Raw genomic sequence first — 21,632 nt, 5'->3', positions numbered from 1 at the left:
TAGGACTTAGTAGGTGAGTGGATAACGCGATGGCGTTTGAAGCGAATGGTACTGGGTTCGAGTCCCGGAGTGAACATCAACTCTGAGATGCAGGTACATCCAGCTGACGAGTCCCAAATAGGACGAAACACGCTTATTGGATTTCAGTGCTAGCCACTATCCATCTTTGTTTATAATGCTTGTGAATTAAGGCAATATCGAGGCAATACGCACAGTTTGCACATATGACCAATAAGAGACTAACCAGTTGCAGTCCTAAAAACATCAATGGGAAGATTCAAACAAACAATACTAAGTGAATTAGAATGAATTTGTTTTTTGTTTTTCTCAAAGAAATATTGTTATTATCATTATTTCTTCATTTAGTCAGTTAGTTACATTGGAAAAAAACAGATTTTATTTTTGTGAAACTTTGATTAACTACTGTCAATTACATTTGTCTGAAATAATAACCATTTCACTTTTCCCTACTTCTTGTTTTGTTTCTCAATGAGAGGAAAATACGAAATCAATCCTAGATAAAATACTGAAACCTAATGTTTTCAAATCAGTTTCTATTGTGTATTCTTATTTTTACTACAGGCAATTTGCAGGGATTATTGATGTGCATAGTTTACATAATTGGCTGATTTTATTTTATTGACCATTAAATGCCAGGAAGTACATTAAAGCTGTTTCTTTGAAGTATAGGGTTTTACAGAAATGTATATCCACAACAGGATAGAGTTTGGAACACGGGACCTGAAGATCTCGTGGCAAGCACTTGGGATTTAATCTATTAAATCATCATCAAATGGTTTATATTCCTAATTATAATTAATTCACCATATTGAGCAATCATCTACCAACTCCATTAGAATATATCTGCCTCACACCTGATAAGCTGAAACTCTTCAGATCATTAATAATGGCTTTTCAATAGAAGTGTGGGGATTACCTCTAGAAATTGGTCACTAAAGAACGCATGATTATTCTGAATGTAACGGATTAGTTGAGGTTGTGAAATTTCATGGTTTACACCACTCATCGTATTCACAGCAAAGCGTGTAATATTTATTTCATTGCCTGTGAATGGTTCACGAGCTAAAATCAGTTTCTGGAATAAATCTCATTCTCATCAACCTATAATAGGTCGTATACTGATAACGGCTAGTTTCAAATAACATGAAACACTCATCCTAGATTCGGTCACTAGGTAAAATCCAACTTTACTAAAAATGTTAACTAAATGTCAATGCTTGGTCAATCCACTCAGTGTGTACACATGGTAACATGAACCAATCAATTTTAACCTTTAATATAGAATACAGGCTCTTAAATTGATGTTAAGTTATGTTTTAAAATTATCTAATCGGCGTTTATTTTGTGCACTGTCGAATAGATGATGTGATTTTGACTATTTTATCTGTTTAGCATTAGTCCTTGAATATTTGTGCTTGCTGTCGAATTTTTCTGTTGTCTACTTATTTTTCTCTCGTAAATTTGATGTTTTCAGAAGTGGCTTTTGTGAATATTATAGTAATTTCAATAGTTGAGACAACGAACCAATTGAAGCTGAGAAGTCCCGCAATAGGACGAGACGGCCGTGCAGTGCTTCCAGGTTTTCCATGGTGGTCTAGCTTCAATTGATTCATGATTTAAACAATAAAATTACTAAAATATCCACAAACCCCCTTCTGATATTAATTAACATGTGCTCATTAGTGACTGGCTTCAAGAGATTTTACCTGAAGTTCTAGTGAGAATCAGTAACCAGTGAAGTTCAACCAGGTTTATTGTGAGATATCAACTCACTGAAGATAATGGTGGATGTGTCACTCAATTTCGTGGATTGGTTGAAGTTAGACATTAACACCGGTGGATGACGGCCGGCTCAGTGGTTTAGTAGGTTAGGCGCTCTCGCACGAGGCTGATAGGTTCTGGGTTCGATTCTCGTGAGGCGGGATCGTGGATGCGCAATTCTGAGGAGTAACATAATAGGAAGAAATAGCAATGCAGTGTTTCCAGGTTCTCCATGGTGGTCTAGCTTCAATCGACTCATGATCCCAACTATTGAAAGTATTCAGAAGTGTTCACAAATGATTTATCACTGAGTCATGTTTTTCGTTCTTTGAGGGTTACGGAATCCTGTCAATCTATCTGTCATTGGCCTAGAACTAATTTTTTAGGTCATATATCGCGTGGATTATATTTTGATGTTACGTTATTGAATGTTCTTGGGGAGTTGAGAATTCTTGAACTTGAGTTTCTTGCTGTTCGACACTTTTCCTCAAGTCTTACATACAATCTTAAAGTGTTTGATGCCCATCATAAGAATAACTTAGGCTAGAGTACTCCCACTGTAACTTAATCAATAGAACATTGTAGAATAATATTATTTCATGCAATGACAATGAAAGTTTCATAGTCAGTTCATTCAACTTAAACTATAAATCTTCTTTCACTGATTCAAAAGCCATACTTTACTTGAATTCAATCTTATTTCTACATCTACACACCGTTTAACATATAGACATGAAAAACTTAAGAAAAATCATTCAGTTCTCTTTCTTGTTTAACGTACACAATGTATAAACTGGTTTTGATGTAAATAAGAAGACATGAATGAGTGGTAATCTACGTATAAAAACGATTATGTCATCCAAATTCGATTATAACAGTAATGATAATAATACATAGATACATGCATACATACATTCATATATGTATATATATTGGTTGTTTCATTCTCCTCAGTGATGTTTAGGACTGCATTTGTGCAGTCTCTTTTTGTCATAGTTGTATCCTGTACCGATTGACCTAATATTATCAATAAGTCACAACCATTTTAAGCAGAAATGGATGATGGTTAATAGTGAGATCCAGGTTGTACAGATACCCAATCAACCAATATATTTGAATTAAACATCATCCCATTACATAACCCAGTGATTGAACAGACCCTATAGCTAAGTGGATAACTTGATGGCGTTTCGAAGCGAACATCACTGGGTTCGAGCCCAGAAGTGAACATCAATTCTAGGATGTAGCTACATCCAGCTGATAAGTCTCAAATAAGACAACATGCTCGTCCTGGATTTTACCGCTAGTCACCATCTATCTCTGCTTAAAACGATAATAATATCTATTGTGTTAGAAGATAGATAAAAAGTTTACTGAATAGATGTCCTGAATGCTTCAAACTAAAAAACGAATCGTTGAAGTAAGAAAAATGATAGATTATTTTATTTTTTCATAATTTTAATTAAGGGCGGTTTGCGGTAACCGAAAAGCGAATTAATCAGTCTGTTTACTTTTTATAATCTTTATGAATTGATCATTTGATAGTAACTAAACACCATGTTGGTTTATGCCTTCAACACTGATTATATTCCCCCGACCGATCAAGTTGTAAATATAAGCATTCTAATCTGAGTAAACTGAAATTACAGATGAGACTTGATCTATACCGAATAAATGAAAGCGGTAAATAAGAAGTTAGTGTTAAAATTTAGGTTTTATGCTAGTCAGGATTTCTTAGAAAAGAATATTTGCATTCTTGAGAGAGAGAGATAATGTTAAGGTGTAAATTCACAACAAGCAATAACGAATATAGCAATCAGAAAGCACATCCTTCGGCCGGAGATCAGTTGGAATCAAGCTAGTTCAATTAGAACAACTTTTTCTATGAAACTGAGTAATGTCTGATTAATTCGTACGGATAAAACCAGTCCCCTTAGGTTCTATCTATCTATCCATGACGATTTTTCATGTAATCTCTCAAGTAATTAGTTGAGTTGTAGTGAACAAAACACGGGTCGAGACAATCGAATGTATTAAGACAGAAATTACAGACTATCTCATTAAATTCTGATAACCATACAATGGACAGTTAATTTACAAAATAACAATCAACTGACTCAATTTTCATTGTTCCTTCTGTAAATATCAGTTCATCTTCTCTAATTTCATTGTTTAAGCATTTTCCTACCAATTGCGCTTCATTTTGATCCTTTCCTTATCGGTCTTTTGCTGAAATACATTCTATATCTGACCATCACCATATACTACTTAGATGGATATAAGTAGACCATACTACAGAGTCATTTAAGAATGGAATTACAGGCTATTGTATATGAACTCAGTAAATTAAAGATTTGTCATATCCTTCGATATCTGATGTTCTTTGATTCTTTTTCCATGACAGATCGGGCTAGTGTACTACGCGGAAGTCTTGAACCAAGATCAAACAACTCTCTAGTTTTTCATGACTTTCAATAGTTTTTCCCCCAATGTTAAGACTGTAAACACACTTCAAAGTATTCAATGAATACTTGTAATATAGTTACATTTCATTTTATACCTCCTATGTTAATTCTATTCACTTGAAAGATGGTTCTATTTCTAAGAAGAAAATTATTCATCCATAGAGTTATACAAAATGTGTTAATATATTCTAACACCATTAATAATAATAATAATCATGAATTTCAATGAGTTCAATCAACCATTTCATGTTCAATGGTTCTATTTTATTACCTTTAAAAAAAGATCTATTCAATATTTGATGAAAAAACGTACCTACGCCATTTCTGTGTATGTGTATGTGTATGTGTGTGTGTATTGAGTATGTGTGCTTGAGTATTCACAAAACAATTGTAAGTGAGAAACAAAAAAAAATTTTTTTTCTGATGTATAGTTGCCTTGACTTCATATGTATCTTTCTGTATATAACATTTATTGGTATACATTCTCAGAAAAAGAAAAAAAAGTAGTAGGTGGTGTCTTTAAAGATGCCTATTAAGTTGTATTGATGTAATATAATAAACCATGAAATAGTGAATGTAAAACTAATCTATACTGACAGTCTTGACAGACTTTTAGGGGTGACATTCAGATTGATGAAATATATATATATATTAAATGAGTATGAATGAATTGTGAGTTACGAAAAAAAGATACGTTAAAATGACAAAGAATGTAGGAATAAAATGAAATGGTAGCATTCTCACTTTATTATCTTAAATGTAACACTTTTAATGGTTAGCACTCGAACTCTGACATTTCTAATTCTAAGAATAAAAATCTTGACATTCCTGATCTTAACATTGTTTAAATAGATTATTTCTCTGGACCCCATCTATTCCTTTCATTACGTTTTCTGACGGAAGTTTTTAAAGGTAATTCTTTTCAATAGTTCAACACTCTGTAGATGATCAATGAACATCATCATCATCATCATCATCATCCAAATTAGCTGAAATGTGATATCTCGGTAAAACATTGATATCTATTAGTAGACCACTAACAATTCCATTTTAAAAATCGTGCATAACTTTTTCAGTCACTGTCATTGACTATAAGAAGGCGTTTGATAGTGTGGACAGGAGAACATTATAGAAACTTTTTCGACACTATGGAGTTCCTGAGAAGATTATCAACATGAACCGGAATACATACGACGGATTACAGTGAAAAGTCGTGCATGAAGGACAGCTGACAGATGCATTTCCAGTAAGGACCGGAGTCAGACAAGGCTGTCTACTCTCCCCTTTCTCTTTCTTCTGGTGATCGACTGGATTATGAAGACCTTGACATCTGAGGGGAAACGCAGAATACAATGGATATCTCAGAATCATTTAGATGATTTGGACTTCGTAGATGACCTAGCCCTACTATCTCACACACATGAACAAATACAGACGAAGACAGAAAATGTAGCAGCCTTTGCATCAATAGGCCTCAGCATACACAAAGGAAAAAGCAAGATTCTCAAATACAACACAGAGAACGCCAACCCAATCACACTTGATGAAGGAACTTTGGAAGATGTAGAAACATTCACGTACCTGGGAAGCATCATTGATGAACAAGGAGGATCTGATGCAGATGTAAAGGTGAGGATCAGCAAGGCAAGGACAGCATTTCTACAATTGAAGAACATATGGAACTCCAAACAACTGTCAACTAATTTCAAAGTGAGAATCTTCAATACGAACGTCAAGACAGTTAGTTCTACTGTACGGAGCTGAAACGTGGAGAACTACCACAATCATCGTCAAGAAGGGACGAGTATCTATAAACAGTTGTTTACGAAAAATACTCAACATTCACTGGCTGGATACTCTCAGCAACAGCGTTTTATGGGAAGGGACAAACCAGCTTCCAGCTGAAGAGGAAATTAGGAAAAGACGTTGGAAGTGGATCGGACATACGTTAAGGGAATCACCAAACTGTATCACGATGCAAGCCCTAACTTGGAATCCGAAGGAAGGCCAAAGAACACATTACGCGGGGAAATATAAGCAGATATAAAAAGGATGAATAACAACTGGGAAGAGTTGCCCAGGACAGGGTTACCCCCACGGGGGTAACAGGCGTAAGTAAGTAAATCTTCAATTTGATTGGTATGCTTCATTTATTCCAATGCCATCGGGATAGTTCAGTCCTAGCATATTGAATTAGATTTATATCTTGAATTTATTGGCTTTTCAAAGAAATCACCCATTTTCATGATAATTTCTAACACTAAAAGATACGAACTAAATGTAATCATCTTAATAAAATTGAATTATTGTTAGCAGTGAAATCCAGAAGGCACGTTTCATTCTATTTATAGCTCTTCAAATGGTTTATCATCATGCCTGCATTGATGTTTACACTAAAGTTCAACATTAATCTCCTTAAATATCATCATATCGTTCATTAAGCTAATAGGTACAGACATTCACTATCTTTCTCAACAAGGGTCAGTTTACTTGTGACGGCTTGTAATTACCCGTTGTTGATGTTAATGAATACTAATGATTAGTCTCTGTTGGTATATGTGTATCCTCAGAAGATTGCCTTGTTGTTGCCGTTTAATTGAAGCATTTACTGATGTCAATAGAGACTGATCACATGTAGTCCTTGTTACTAGTAGCGGGAAAATCTAAATTCTAAAGAACGAATATAATTTAAAAATCCGTAAACGGTTTAAAATTGTGTATTGTTCATGTTATGGACAGCTTAAGTAAGATAACGAGATGAATATGTCTCAGCTTACATCTCTTAGTTGTCAATAACCTATATGAACATATGAAACAAAAGAAATTCCTGAGATTAGTAATGAAAGAGTTGCAATACGCCTAATCGATATGATGAGTAAAAATTAAATCTAGTAGTCGTGTTAGTACATTGGAGACTGGGTTACCTACAAAACTGAAATCCTTTAATGGTTTTTGTGACGTTTAGCCAAGTTTGTTTTTGTGACAACAACTTGTGTATGAGTATATCATTTTATTTAATAAACAGTTTATTCTTCCCCTTAGTGGTCTTGTCTTTGTTATAATCAGTTCATCATTCTGGGGTTTACGACAGCAATCTAGTCTACTGAATGGTCAAGAATCAGCCATACTGTCATTATATTTCATTTATCGGTCAACATTCAATTCATTCATTTTAGCAAATCAAAACTCCATTTATCACCATAAATCATGATCCATTACTGTTATACTGAGCTGTGTTGGATTCTGATAGTGATATACAAATTTTCTATGCACGAACCCAACCAACTGCTTGAATGGGGAGATCGATATTGAGATGTGACCTTTAATATCTAAAGTGATACTATATATATGAATGTTTCGTTCCTTAGAAAAGATCATTTTTTAACAATAGCCTGTGCCTTTCATTGGTTCAATGTCTGGCTGGGCCATTGTATCACTAACACGAACTGTTAATAAATACGGAAGAAAAATGAACGAAATTGGTCGACAAAACACGGATTAAACTACACTATTGTGACGGATTTCTACTTACATGGAGTAAAATTTTTAAAAAACCTTTGTTTATCCATCTATCCTCCTGCTTATCGGGTTGAGGACACTGTATTTCACCACGTCGCTCACATTAGTAGTTAATATCTTCATGAACTAACGATAGTAAATGATCTGGACACAATCTCTGTCTAATTAGCTATTTAACTCTTCAAAATTTTGGAGTGGATATAATTTCTACGCACATGAATTATGCTTGTCTTAATCCCAGTAATATTTTATTGAGCTATACGTAAACTTAAAACTATCTTTTACCCAACGCTCTTCATCAGTTCTTTTCAGTTAGATTTATCTTTCAAACATTTCAGTGTATATTAAAAACTTTGGATAGTGTATTCTTTTCTTCTTCCCTTTCATAATTCTATTTAATCCACAAATGAATTCATCAACTGTAAAACATAGTTGATAAACATTTACAATTCCTGATATTGTAGGGCCAGTGAAATGTCACTGAACCCTATACCAAATAATCCGGCAGTTGGGTCACTAAATACCAAACAGATCACCGATCGCTGTCAAGGTCAAGGACAATCAACGAGCATCAGTTAATCATACGCCATGGACTGGCCCATGCTGCAGTGGTTCTACTTTCGTATGTATCTACTTCAACTAATATATTCCTGTAATAACGTCCTTTGTGTTGTACAGTCTTCAGAGCATCCATGGTCCCTTGATACGTCGATGGGGCAATCCACGTAAGGTGCTAGTCGCAAGGTGTGACTTCGAATTTAGCTTATCGTCACACCGTCCCCGTCTAACTTGAGTAAGCCTCCAATCATTCGACATAGATCATCAACGTTGATGGTCTACAATGTCTTGGTGATTAGTCACAAATAAGAAGTACCATACTAGGACAAAATAGATGTTTAATGCTTTCTTGGTTTTTATTGATCATCATCATCTGTGGCCTATGCTCCATTAGGAGTAACAGGCTTAAATAAGTAAGTAAGTAATCAAAATCAATTCGTGATGTAAACCTTTAAGTTCAATAGTCTTTACAGCACTTCACTATAATAACAAACAACTCTATCAATAACAAAAATCAGTGATAACATGGAAATCCATTGAAATTCACTGATTCACTGATTATAGACCATGATGTTAAGAAATTGTGCGCAACTTAATCAAAAGTCAACTCTTCACTTCAAACCTTAGTTCTTCCTTAAATATTCAAATAAGTCCATATCTAATCTATTGTATTGATTACATATTCATTGTATATATGTATATACTAAACATGTTGAATACAACATATGGGTACAATAAATCACTATCATTAAAACGCATATAGAACAAAACAATATATAGGTTAGGACCTATTTGTTCAATAAACTGATTGAATTCAGTCACATTAATTATCTTGATTATTATTGTTATTGATAGCGTGATGTAAGTGGTCTGAATAAGGGGGGAAAATCAATTCATGACTACTGTATTTGTAACAAAATAATAAATCAATAATAGATAATAAGAAATTATACTCAATACTTTTTAGGAGTTTATTAAACAAATCATTTGACTTTCAGTCAGTAAGTTTAAGATTCAAGCTTGTCGTCTGATAGAATTAGACAACCATCGAGAGGCAGAAAGCATTGGGCTATTGTTTCACTCTAATATGAGACTCAGTAGTGTAAGCATCAACAATCACTCCAGGGAACGCAACCGAGATGATTAAATCTGAAGGTCAGTAATTTAGACTAGGCTAAAATTAAGACGATTGAGTTAGCACCCACTTGCCTACATGTTTAATCTCAGTTAACCAGTGGCTAAAACAATCATCCTTCAATGCAAATGATGGGTGGCTGATTCACATCCGACATAGTTGAATTTCACTGCCCACAGCGTCTCACCAGGACTCCAGGAATCACCTTCAAAAATTAATTAGTATTGAAAAGGATTTTTGAAGACTGTTGGATATCGTAGTTTATATTATTTACAAATTTTCTGTAGATAAGTTTTGAGAAACTGGAGAACATCGAATAGCTAATGTATGGGAGTCACTAACGATGGTGCTCCTAAGAATTGGACACGATCTTTTGATTTTACATTGACTTTTTTTGTTAAATTGCAAAGAATACATAAATGAGACATTTAATTAAAGGAGGGGGTTGAAAGTAGTCGACAACAAGCCATAGCACTAGATTTCATACTGTTTAACACTCGTCAGCAAGATGTACCTCTAATCTTGAGAAACTCGATGGTACATGGAGTACACAACCCAATGACATTCAGATCCACAGTTCAGGGTTCTATCATAGATCTATTAGTTGACACCGGATCAACTATCCCCCCGCAAATCCATTACGTTATCGATAGACCATATATAACTTCCTACAATCTTATAACATTAAATCAGAACTAATAAACAATGTTTTATTTACTAATAACTTCTCAAAATTTTACAATGACAGAAATAGACAATAACAGTATAGGATTGTGGAGATTGTTAAGTTTTGACTGAGATCATGAATCGATCAATGTTGGATCACCGTTGAAAACCTGCATGCACTATACGGCCTTTTCGTCCTCAGCAGTGCGTATCCGCGATCCCACACGAGGGGCTGAGCCTCAGGTTCTTCGGCCTCGTGAGAATTCCTAACCTCACGACCATTGAGCTGGCATCCAAAGGTGCTAATGTTCAGTGCTCCCAGGTTTTCAATGATGATCTAACATTGATCGATTCATGATCTCAATCAAAACATCTCATTAAATACATTAACTACAAAGTTTAAATACACAGTTGAATAACAGGTTTTCAATTAAATGACAGAGTTATTAAAAAGTTAATCAATAATTAAGTTGTTCGAAGATAGCCTACAATTAGGAGAAAAGTAATCCAATTTTAAGTATTTATATTTTTCTGTTATTGATGTTAAGGATTTCAATTCATCAGTCTCTATTGACACAAGTGTGTTTCTTAAGCGAATTCCTTTAATATTATCATTTAGCTGTAATTTTTTAAAATATCGAAGTTGAATTGTATCTAGCACTGGAATTAAGGACATATGCTTCAATCTACTCACAAGTTGTCAGTTCAATGTACCTACATTACGGCATTTATATTTCTGCTGAGATTGAAACCCAATACATTACCTTTGAAATATCAAGGCATTATCCACTAAGCTATTGAGTTCATAGAGCCACTAGATGGTACGATAGATAAAAGTTTTATTTGCAAGACTTTCAACCTACCAGTTATTGATGGTATGGACTGTAATTTGATCGATTTTTCTAATATGATTGTAAACATGAACATTGAGATGTATGTACATAACGATTCCCAAATAAGATAAAATATGCATTCCAAACTCCATAATTAGCATTATCCAACTTTGATAAAAATTATGAAAGAAAACTATTTGGTAGTCATTCAAAATTTATTCGAAGAGCTTCATATTTCTTCATTTTATTGCTACTTCCTAACTTATATATAATCCTTTTCAAAAATGAGTTCATTTTAAACATATGTACCTGTCAAACATTCAAAAGTTATACTTGACACTATTTTCCAAGTGATTTTATACAATAGTCAAATATGATCATAGAGTAGACAAAGATCTACTGAAAAACTTTTGGTTGATACTAGTCATAAGATTAATGTCAAATCGGCCATTATATAATGTTATATAAAAATATCCAAAAGAGCATGTAATGATTTATTGAAGCTTTAGCTAAACAAAGTATAAAGTCTACCTTTCATATTCAAAAATAGTTTGTTTTCACCTTGGATCTACATATGGTCTACATTGATTTACTATCCAGAATGGTGTACTATAAACTACTTTTCATATCATGTTTTCCTATCGTTTTAACAAATACGATATTCACAATCAACATATGCTCACTAGTGACTATCTTCAAGAGGTATTTTTGGAGTTCTAGTGAGAAGCAGTAACCAGTGGAGTTCAACCAGGTCTGTGTGAGATAGTAACTCACTGAATACAATGATGGATGTGTCACTCGTGAATTGGTTGAAGTTCGACATTAACACCGTTAGATGACGGCCGGCTCAGTGGTTTAGTAGGTTAAGCGCTTGCGCGCAAGACTGATAGGTCTTGAATTCGAATCTCGCGAGGTGGGATAGCGGGTGCGCACTGCTAAAGAGTCCCACAATATGACAAATCATATATCATTCTAATAAACTTCATCTTTTTATTGAACTATCTAGATTTTCTCTTTATATATACACATAGATACTACTGTTGAACACTATATATGGCATTAAAATAAAAAACCATTTTACAAAAAAAAAAACTGTATCTCCATACAAATATGTAGCGGAAAGAATTTTATTAATGAAACAGAATTATTTAAACAAAATCACAAGGAGCCAGATTTATATTTTTTTTTTCATCGGTAAAATAAACTTTTCAATAGATTCAATAAAAGTATATACAAGTTGATCAATGTGTCTAATCATAAATTTCATAGTCCTAATGTAGTTTGGTCTACTTATATCCATATAAGTAGTATATGGCGATGATCAGACATAGAATGTATTTTGGCAGAAGATCGATAAGGAAAGAACAGAAATGAAGCTCAATCGGTACGAAAGTGTATGAACAATGAAATCCGAGAAGATGGATTGATATTTACAGAAGGAACAGTGAAGATTGAGATAGTTGATTGTTATTTTGCAAATTAACTGTTTGTTGTATGGTTATCAGAATTTAATGAGATGATCTGTAATTTGTGTTTAAATACATTTGATTGTCCTCAACCAGTGTTCTGTTCATTACACTATTTGTAACAATAATGGAATTTTTATACATTACAATAAATTTTCAACATTGAAATTGTGAAGATTGTTGAATTTTGATTGAGATCACAAACTAATCTAATTTAAACAAATTAGTGAAAATATAGAAACACTGAACAACTGATTTATTCTGGTATGGAACTCTTCAACAGTAGGCATCGGGTCAAACCGAAGACCTTCGGTTTCATGAGTGATATAGCTGTACAATGATTTTAGGTTTCTGATTCTTTACCAGCTATGGTTAGTTTGTTAATTCAAAAAAGTAAATTTTGTTGGAGTAAGGAATTTTCAACCCTGACTGTATCATACTGTAATAGGGGTTTATGGTAGTTGTTGAATTTTTATATCAAACATAGTAGACTGACTACAGTCGGACAACCACTGAAAACTAAAAAGTAATGAACAGCTATTTCATTCTAGTATAGGAACAAGTTCTAAAGGCAATTCCTAGATTTATAAGCAAAGATGTATAGTGGCTAGTAGTGGAATCCAGGATGTGCGTTTCGTCCTATTTGCGAATTGTCAGCTGGATGTACCTGCATCGCAGAGTTGATGTTCACTCTGGGACGCACTGTATGTACATATGCCAATAAGAGACTGATCAATTGCAGTTCTAATCATCAATGGGAATATTCAAACAAACAATACCAAGTGAATGTAATTCCTAGATTTCTCATGAGAAACCTTGACTGCTTGAGTTAATTGTATCTCTAACACAATGGCAGATAATTGTTTGACATTGTGAATTGTTTGAAGCGAGAAATTTTCATCATTGACTGGATCCCTAGTGGCCTTAGGAATGATGGCTCTTCATTACATCTGAAAGTCTTTGGTCCGATCATCGGTTACAAAGTTGTGGAATACAGCTTAGGAATTCTAAAATAGAAAGAAACACTTGATCAATGCTATCTACTTTTCACTAGTTATCTAAGATCAGTCGCTGAAATAAAAAAATTGTATAATATTATCACAAATTTTTAGTTAACACAACTTCAGTGTGTAGTTAGCAGAAAGATGCTTTATAAATATCACCATTATTGAGGATTTAAGACTGAATTCTAACAAATCTTTATTGACATATGTGGTTTCTTATACAGATTGCCTTAATCAACATTCAGTAGTCAGTTTTAACAAAGGAATAATGCAAATATGTACTACTAATGATGATGAATATCATACCCATCAAACAACCTAATGTGTGCTTCAACTCATTATCTCAATTGATAAAGCACTGGGAATTTGAAGCCAAAGGTAGTTGATTCGAATCACAATGTGAATATTACCTCAGATTAAAGTATATACAGTTGAAATGTCTCAAATAAAACGAAACAGGAGTCCTAGATTACGCTAACAGCTATAATATATTCATTTAGTATTGTTTGTTTGAATCTTACTATCGATGTGTTAGGACTACAACTGGTCAGTCTCGAATTGGCATATGTGTATACTGTGCGTATTGCCTCGATATAGCCTTAATCCAGAAGCATTGTAAGCAAAGATGGATAGTAGCTAACAGTGAAATCCAGGACGCGCGTTTCTTCCTATTTGGGACTCGTCAGCTGGATGTACCAGAGTGAACATCAACTCTGAGATGCTGGTACATCCACCTGACGAGTCCCAAGCAGGACAAAATGCGCTTCCTGAATTCCACTGCTAGCTACTATCCATCTTTGCTTACAAAGCTATAATCTATATTTCATAAATGTTTTTAATAATGAATATCGGTCACATTTTCAATTATAATGGGTTAAGTTGTTACAATTATATTTATTACATTCATCCTGTAAACATATATATATATGATACATGTATCCTATCATATCCTGTTCAAAGGGCCGAGAAGATAGAACATATCCCAATTGTTGTAGCGTTTCCATTTAAAGTTTCCACTATTTAATGTCACAATAAGTTGTGGGATATTTCTTAAAAAAAACAATACAACATATATACATATAATTAACATTTATATAATTATCCAATTTACTCCAATAATAATAAAGTATCCAAGCTTAATAATATAACATTGAATACAGTTTTGTAAATAGATGACTTGAATATTTAAAAAAAGCCGCCAAATTCAAAATTCAATTGCGCTTAAATTAGAACTAGAGTTATGATAAACAATTCATTGATTAATGTATTCAAACATTATTATTATTATTATCGCCTAGATTGAAATTAATTGATATTATTATTGAGAAGAATATTAATGGCGGCAACTTTTAAATTTTAAATTTAAATTTACCTCCATCAAAAAATGGCGGTGACATTTATGTTTGTATATACCACAAAATATACAATTATATTTATTTTTCTTTCTAAAAAAAGGGAATATTAATCGATAATTTAAGTTGGTGTAATCAATCATATATCAATATTTATAATAATACTATTAGTAATAATAATAATAATATTGAATAGATGAATGAGTTCACTGTACAATAATAATATTGAATATACCATCTGTTTAATTGTTTTAATGTTTCTCACTCTCACTCACTCACTCACTCACTCACACACACACTCTCTCCCTCTCTCTCTTGTTAATTTGTTAGTGAATAGAAGGGGGGAAAACATACTTGTTACCCAGTTTCTTAAGTATGGTAAGTTGATTTCTGTATGTATAATGTACAGGTTGATAAGCATGAACTGTTACAATTATTATTATTATTATTATTATTATTAGTAGTAGTAGTAGTAGTAGTAGTAGTAGTAGTGACTGGATAAATTTATATAATAGACTATATTAATTTATGTGAAGACTAGTTCAGATGACCAGGGTATATGTGTATCTAGTGTGTAAAGATTGACAAAAGTTAAAATTATAAGACCATTAAGGTGGATAAGGAAGATATGAGAGAGATTAAAAAGAAAAAGAAAAAAACAGGGAAAGATATATTCTCAGTTTATAAAGTTTCTAAGTTGTATTTAATCAATGATTGACATTATATTGGAGTATCATTGAAAGTTAGGGAACTTTTGAAAAAGTGTTTTGTACTGGTTTGAGACTCTGTAGGGGATGTGTGCTCATGACAGCATTAGAGATCGAAATCAGGATCTGTAATTATCATGCAAACATTTGACGATTAGAATCAATAGATCAGTGTTTAGTAGTGATTCAATTTCAATTTCAGTCTACTTATGATATAGTACGAGTTTTAACTTTAATGTTCTGGGTTCAATCTCTTGTTTGGTTGTAGGTGCATACTCCCAACAAGTTCTGTATAAATAAAAAAAAACATTTGCACGTTGTTTGCTTGTTTACATTGTATGAGTCGGTTCATTGAGACCATTGAATACGATTTAACTCAATTAATAGAATTCGATCATCACTAAGGTCTAAAGAAATATGATACTGGTTATTACTCAGTGATCAGTCAATACAACGTATAATTATTCGTCTAATTCATTTTTCAAAGGTTGAATACACGAGGCAATCTAAGCTAGACCACCATTGAAAACCTGGAAGCACTGGATGGCCGTTTCATCCTACTATGATACTCTTGGGCTGTGCTCATCCACAATCCCACACGAGGACCTCGAAACCAGGACCTTTGGTATCGCTCGCGAAAGCTTAAATCATAGAACACTGAGACAGTATCACACAGTGTTAATGCCTAGCTTCTATAGATCCGTGACCTTGCCCGACACTTTATCCATTATCTGAGGTGAATAACTGTCCCACACCCAACACGGGTTGGGACTCCACTGGTCACGACTTCTCATTAGAAGTCCAAGAGTTACATCTTGAAGCTAGTCACTAGTAAGCAAGTAATTAATATCCATTCGGTGGATTTGTAGAGATTGTAGCATTTCTCAAAGTTGAATTCACGACTCAATGATCAACGTGCAGTGCTTCCATGTATTCGATGGTGATCTGGATTAGATTATCTCATGAATTCAGTTTTGAAAATACTGCAATCTCCACAAATCCCTAAAAAACTAATTAACCAATATATCAAACTAGAGTTCTATCTCGAATCTTCACGAAACCATGTTCATTTTTTCTTGATTTAATGCAATTGTTTGATTCATTGGATACTTGTTACTAGTATGATGTAACTGATTTATTATTTTTCAGTGTAAACAATCGAACACGTTGAGTTAAAGTACATTTAGATTGATTTCAACCAATTACAAACAGATTTCAACGAATGATCCAATGAATACAATAAACACTTGTCATGTAGTTTTTTAGTTTACCAATGACAAGTTATTGTGTCTTGTACAACTTGATCTATAGAAAATTAGGGATCTGATGCAGATATAAAGGTAAGGATTGGCAATCTAAGGTCAGCATTCCTACAATTGAAGAACATATGGAACTCAAAACAACTGTCCATTAATATCATAGTCGTAATCTTCAATACGAACGTCAACACAGTTCTACTGTACGGAGCCGAAACTTGAAGAACTACCATAACCATCATCAAAAATGTACAAGTATTCATAAACAGTTGTCTACACATGATACTCAATATCCGTTGGTCGGGTACCATGAGCAACAATCTCCTGTGTGAGAGAACAAACCAGCTTCTATCTGAACAGGAAATTGGGAAAAGACTCTGGAAGTGGATAGGACATGTATTGAGAAAATCATCAAACTGCATCACGAAGCAAGCGCTAACTTGTAATCCTGAAGGGAAACAGAAAAGAAGAAGTCCAAAGAACACAATACGTTGGGAGTTGGAGGTAGACATCAGAATAATGAATAGCAACCGGGAGGAACTAGAAAGGATTGTCCAAGACAGAATTGGATAGAGAATGCTGATGGGCGGCCTATGCTCCTCGACGAGGGGTAACAGGCGTAAGTAAGTAGGTAAATAGATAAACAAGTAAGTAAGTAAGTAAGTAAGCGTGCTTTTCCATAACCCATCAAAGTAATTGGTTTAACAACTTTAGACCATATTATTGAAACAATAACTCACTACTCCAATATTTTTTAATAATCCATTTGACTGTTTTATAGCTTACTAATAGCGATAAAATCCAACCTAAGGCCTTCTCGTGGCACTTCGGGAATTATGGAGGCAACATCATAAACTAACTTGGACAGTCGTCGCAGATCATACATTAGATCATTGTTGATAATCTGATCAAATCTCATATCTCATTGTTTTTACTTCTATTTATATGTTATGTGGCAATATCACAGTCAGAGAAAGCTAACCAAATAAAAATTGATACTTTTTAACAGACAACTTTGCTCTTATTCAGACAAAAATGCTTTTAATGATATTTCTGATGTGTATATAATCTATTTGGTAGAAAATATTGACCGAAAGTTGTCACTTATCCACTGACCACTATATATATATATATATATATTTATGGTAGGGTTATCTAGAATACATTAAGTATTTGGTTGTTTTTCAGAGAACCAATCTAAACAAATTATAATGAAAATTCCCATTTGGACATTTGACTTAAGAAGCCTCTTTCAGTTCATTTTTTCTTCATGGCTCTCCACTAATGTAACAATAAAAGTTTGTAAGTATGCAAATAGAAACCGATTGAAAGCAGTGATAAAAAGAACGTTCTATGAAGCAAAGTTGTGACTAACGTTCACTCATAGGAACCGGTTTTCTGTATCCGTTAGAAGATAAGCTTCTTCGTCTGGTCGCATCCGTGTGCAGCTACCAGTTCACCTACTCTTGTGGAGCAAGATACATAGGCCGTAACCAGTGCTTGCTTTCAACTAGGATAAGATAAAGTATCTCAGTCTGGTTCTCCAAGGGTGAGAGGAAGGCAGTCGGAAGTTTTATTCTTGAACATCTAATCGACTTTAATCATTCCATTGAACCACAAGTTGATTTTAAGGTTGTTTATACAATCCGTCTAAATATACTTAGATTTCTCCGTATCCAACTCCTTAAAAAAAATCCATTGCTGTCCAAGAGTTGAAGCCAGAACTATGTGTACAGAAGAAGCACATCTTATTCTTATCATTACCTTGACCTTAGACTATTATTATTATTATTATTATTAAGCACAGGTGGATAGTGGCTAGCAGTGGAATCTAGGACGCGTGTTTCATCCTATTTGAGACTCGCCAGCTGGATGTATCTGTATCTCATAGCTGATGTTCACTCTAGGACTCGAACACAGTACCGTTCGCTCCAAACACCATCAAGTTATCCACTTAGCTACTGACTCCTGATAGCCACTTGCTTGTGCAATGGGATGAAGTTTAACTTCACTTGGTATTGTATACTTGAATCTTCCCATTGATGCTTAGGATTGCAATTGATCACTTTCTTATTGGCATATGTTCATCCTGTGCGTATTGCCTCGATACGTGCGTCCTGGGTTCCACTGCTAGCCACTATCTATCTTTGCTTGTGAATTAAGGCAATATCGAGGCAATACACCCATTGTGCACATATGCCAGTAAGAGTCTGATCAGTTACAGTCTTAAACATCATTGGGAAGATTCAAGTAAATGTATCATTATTATTGTTATATTTCGTATATGAAAATATACTACTCTCTCTTTTTAATTCTGTCTCATATTCTCATGATTTTATTCATAAGTGTTTCTGATATCACTTCATTTTATTATTCACTTCTATTATCATTAATTATTGCAACAACAACATTTTAATCATCTTACTTTATTCATATAATAATCCGTTGCTAACTTATCAAGTTTATAAGCCTTTCTATTTGCACACACACAATCTTTTATTGTTATTATTCGTATTACGTAATTTGGCATTATAATCTTTCTATTACGTCATCATATATATATATATATATGCGCGATTGTACAGTTATTAATGGTTATATAATATACCCTTGTGGGCCAGGGTAATTTCGCATTGGTTTTCAGGAGAACCAGACACCAGCGAGACTTTCACGTGACAACCCAAACAGCACAGCTCAAACCTGTTTAACAGTAGAGTCAGACACCACCCTCTGGTTTAACCCGAGCAGTACAGCTCAATCCCACCCCATAGGAGAACCAGACACTATATGGGCTTCAACGCTACAATCTGAACATTACAGCTCAATCCTATGGCGCGACCACACAGATACCTAACACTCTGGTGGACTATTCGCACCATTCATATACACATTCACATCACATATATAAATATTCCGATCAGTGATCGCGTAAATCAATTATGCACAGCATGACCCATTCCGCTTACACAACAGTCAAACTCATTACTGTTAGCAATGGCGACATGCTTTACAATGCTCCAATGACAATAGCTCTTGAGAACACTGAAAAGCAGCCACTAGTATGAATGATATCGGTTAACCTGCAAACCAACTTTTCACATGAACAGTCAGCCAAACTTGTCCAAGTACTGCCCAACCATCCACAATGTCAATTACGAATATCCAGTTTCACATAAGACCTTCAAGTCTACATGGATACTACCCCTAACTCAGGGTCTGGAAAGTCGGGAAAATAAAAATTTCGCAAATGAGATAAAAATGATCTTGGTGGTCTTGTATTAGTATACTATGCTAAACAATTAATGTCAAATGACGCAAAAATAGCTCGAAAATTTTAGTGCCATACTTTCAGAATGACAATCAAAAGACTGAACTCTAGTAATATACTAACTGGTGAATGTAACTTAGTGATTTTCTCTACTGAAAAAGCAAACATATATTGACAAGTTACGTCATCGAATTTTTTCTGATGTTTGATAACTATGTTGCATACAGAAAGTTCAGCCATTTTTCCGTCTATTTATTAAATGAATCTTGCTTATTAAAGCGAAATTATCGTTAAATATTTTTATCAGAAGGGGTTTTTGTGGAGATTTAGTATTTTCATAGCTGAAAGCGTGAGTCAATTGAAGCTAGACCACTAAGGAAAACCTGGAAGCACTGGACAGCCGTTTCGTTCTATTGCGGGACTCCTCAGCAGTGCGCATCCACGACCTCGCCTCACGAGATTCGAACCCAGGACCTACCAGTCTCACGTCAGTATACTTAACCGATAGACCACTGAGCCGGCAGCCGATGGAGTTTATGTCTAACTCCAACCAATCCACGAAGTTGAGCAACCGTTCACCAATTGCCTTCAGTGAGTTCCTATCTCACAACAGACCTGATTTGAACGAAACGGCCACCCAGTGCTTCCAGGTTTTCCCTGGTGGTCTAGCTTCAATTGACTCACTCTTTCAACTGTGAAAATACTAAATCTCCACAAAAACCCCTTCTGATAATAATAATCATATGCTCACTAGTGACTGACTTCGAGAGGTAGGTAAATCGAGGAGTTCTAGTGAGAAGCAGTGACCAGTGGAGTTCAAACCACGTCTGTTGTGAGATAGGAACTAACTAAAGACAATTGGTGAACGGTTGCTCGACTTTGTGGATTGGTTGGAATTAGACATAAACACCATCGGATGCCGGCTCAGCGGTCTATCGGTTAAATATTTTATTTCAATCATGAACTATCGTTTTTCCTACAGCTAAATAGTCTGTGCTTGAATTGAAATCTTTAGTTAAAAGTTATACTCCATTAGTCAGGACGTATTCACTGAATGAATGTTTAAAAGTACTAGATACAACATATTTACTGAACATTACGGACGTTATGGATAACACCTATTTTTCTTCTCCATTCTCATGCTTTGAAACATTTACTGACTCAATTCAATGCCCAAAAGCGATCAGTTACAGCTTCGTTTTTATCTCTTCTTTTTTATTGTATTCATAATAAAAAAAATTATGAATAAGAAATATATACACAAAGTGAATAAGATGAAATAGAGGAAAATATTGAAAAAAACAATGTGTGTGTGTGTATGTGTAGGGGGGGGGGGAGAGAAACAAAAAAAATAGAAAACGATAGTGTGAAAATAAAGGCTGAAAATTGTAACAACTAGAAAGTGAACGAAAATTAAAGGTGAATAAAGAAACAGTTAACTTGAGTGAATTTCCTATCCCAAAAAAAACTAAAACAAACAAACAAACATATAATTAACTTGTGTTTTCTTAAAAAGTAAACAATTTTTTTATGACTTATATTTTTGATTGTTTTTTTTTGGGGGGGGTCTGGGGGGTGAGAAATAAAAACGTAATTCACTTTATTTTATTACGTTTTGAAA

This window comes from Schistosoma mansoni (genome assembly GCF_000237925.1).
Source record: "Schistosoma mansoni, WGS project CABG00000000 data, supercontig 0160, strain Puerto Rico, whole genome shotgun sequence".
Taxonomy (NCBI): Eukaryota; Metazoa; Platyhelminthes; class Trematoda; order Strigeidida; family Schistosomatidae; genus Schistosoma; species Schistosoma mansoni.
Note: the sequence above shows the minus strand (reverse complement) of the source record.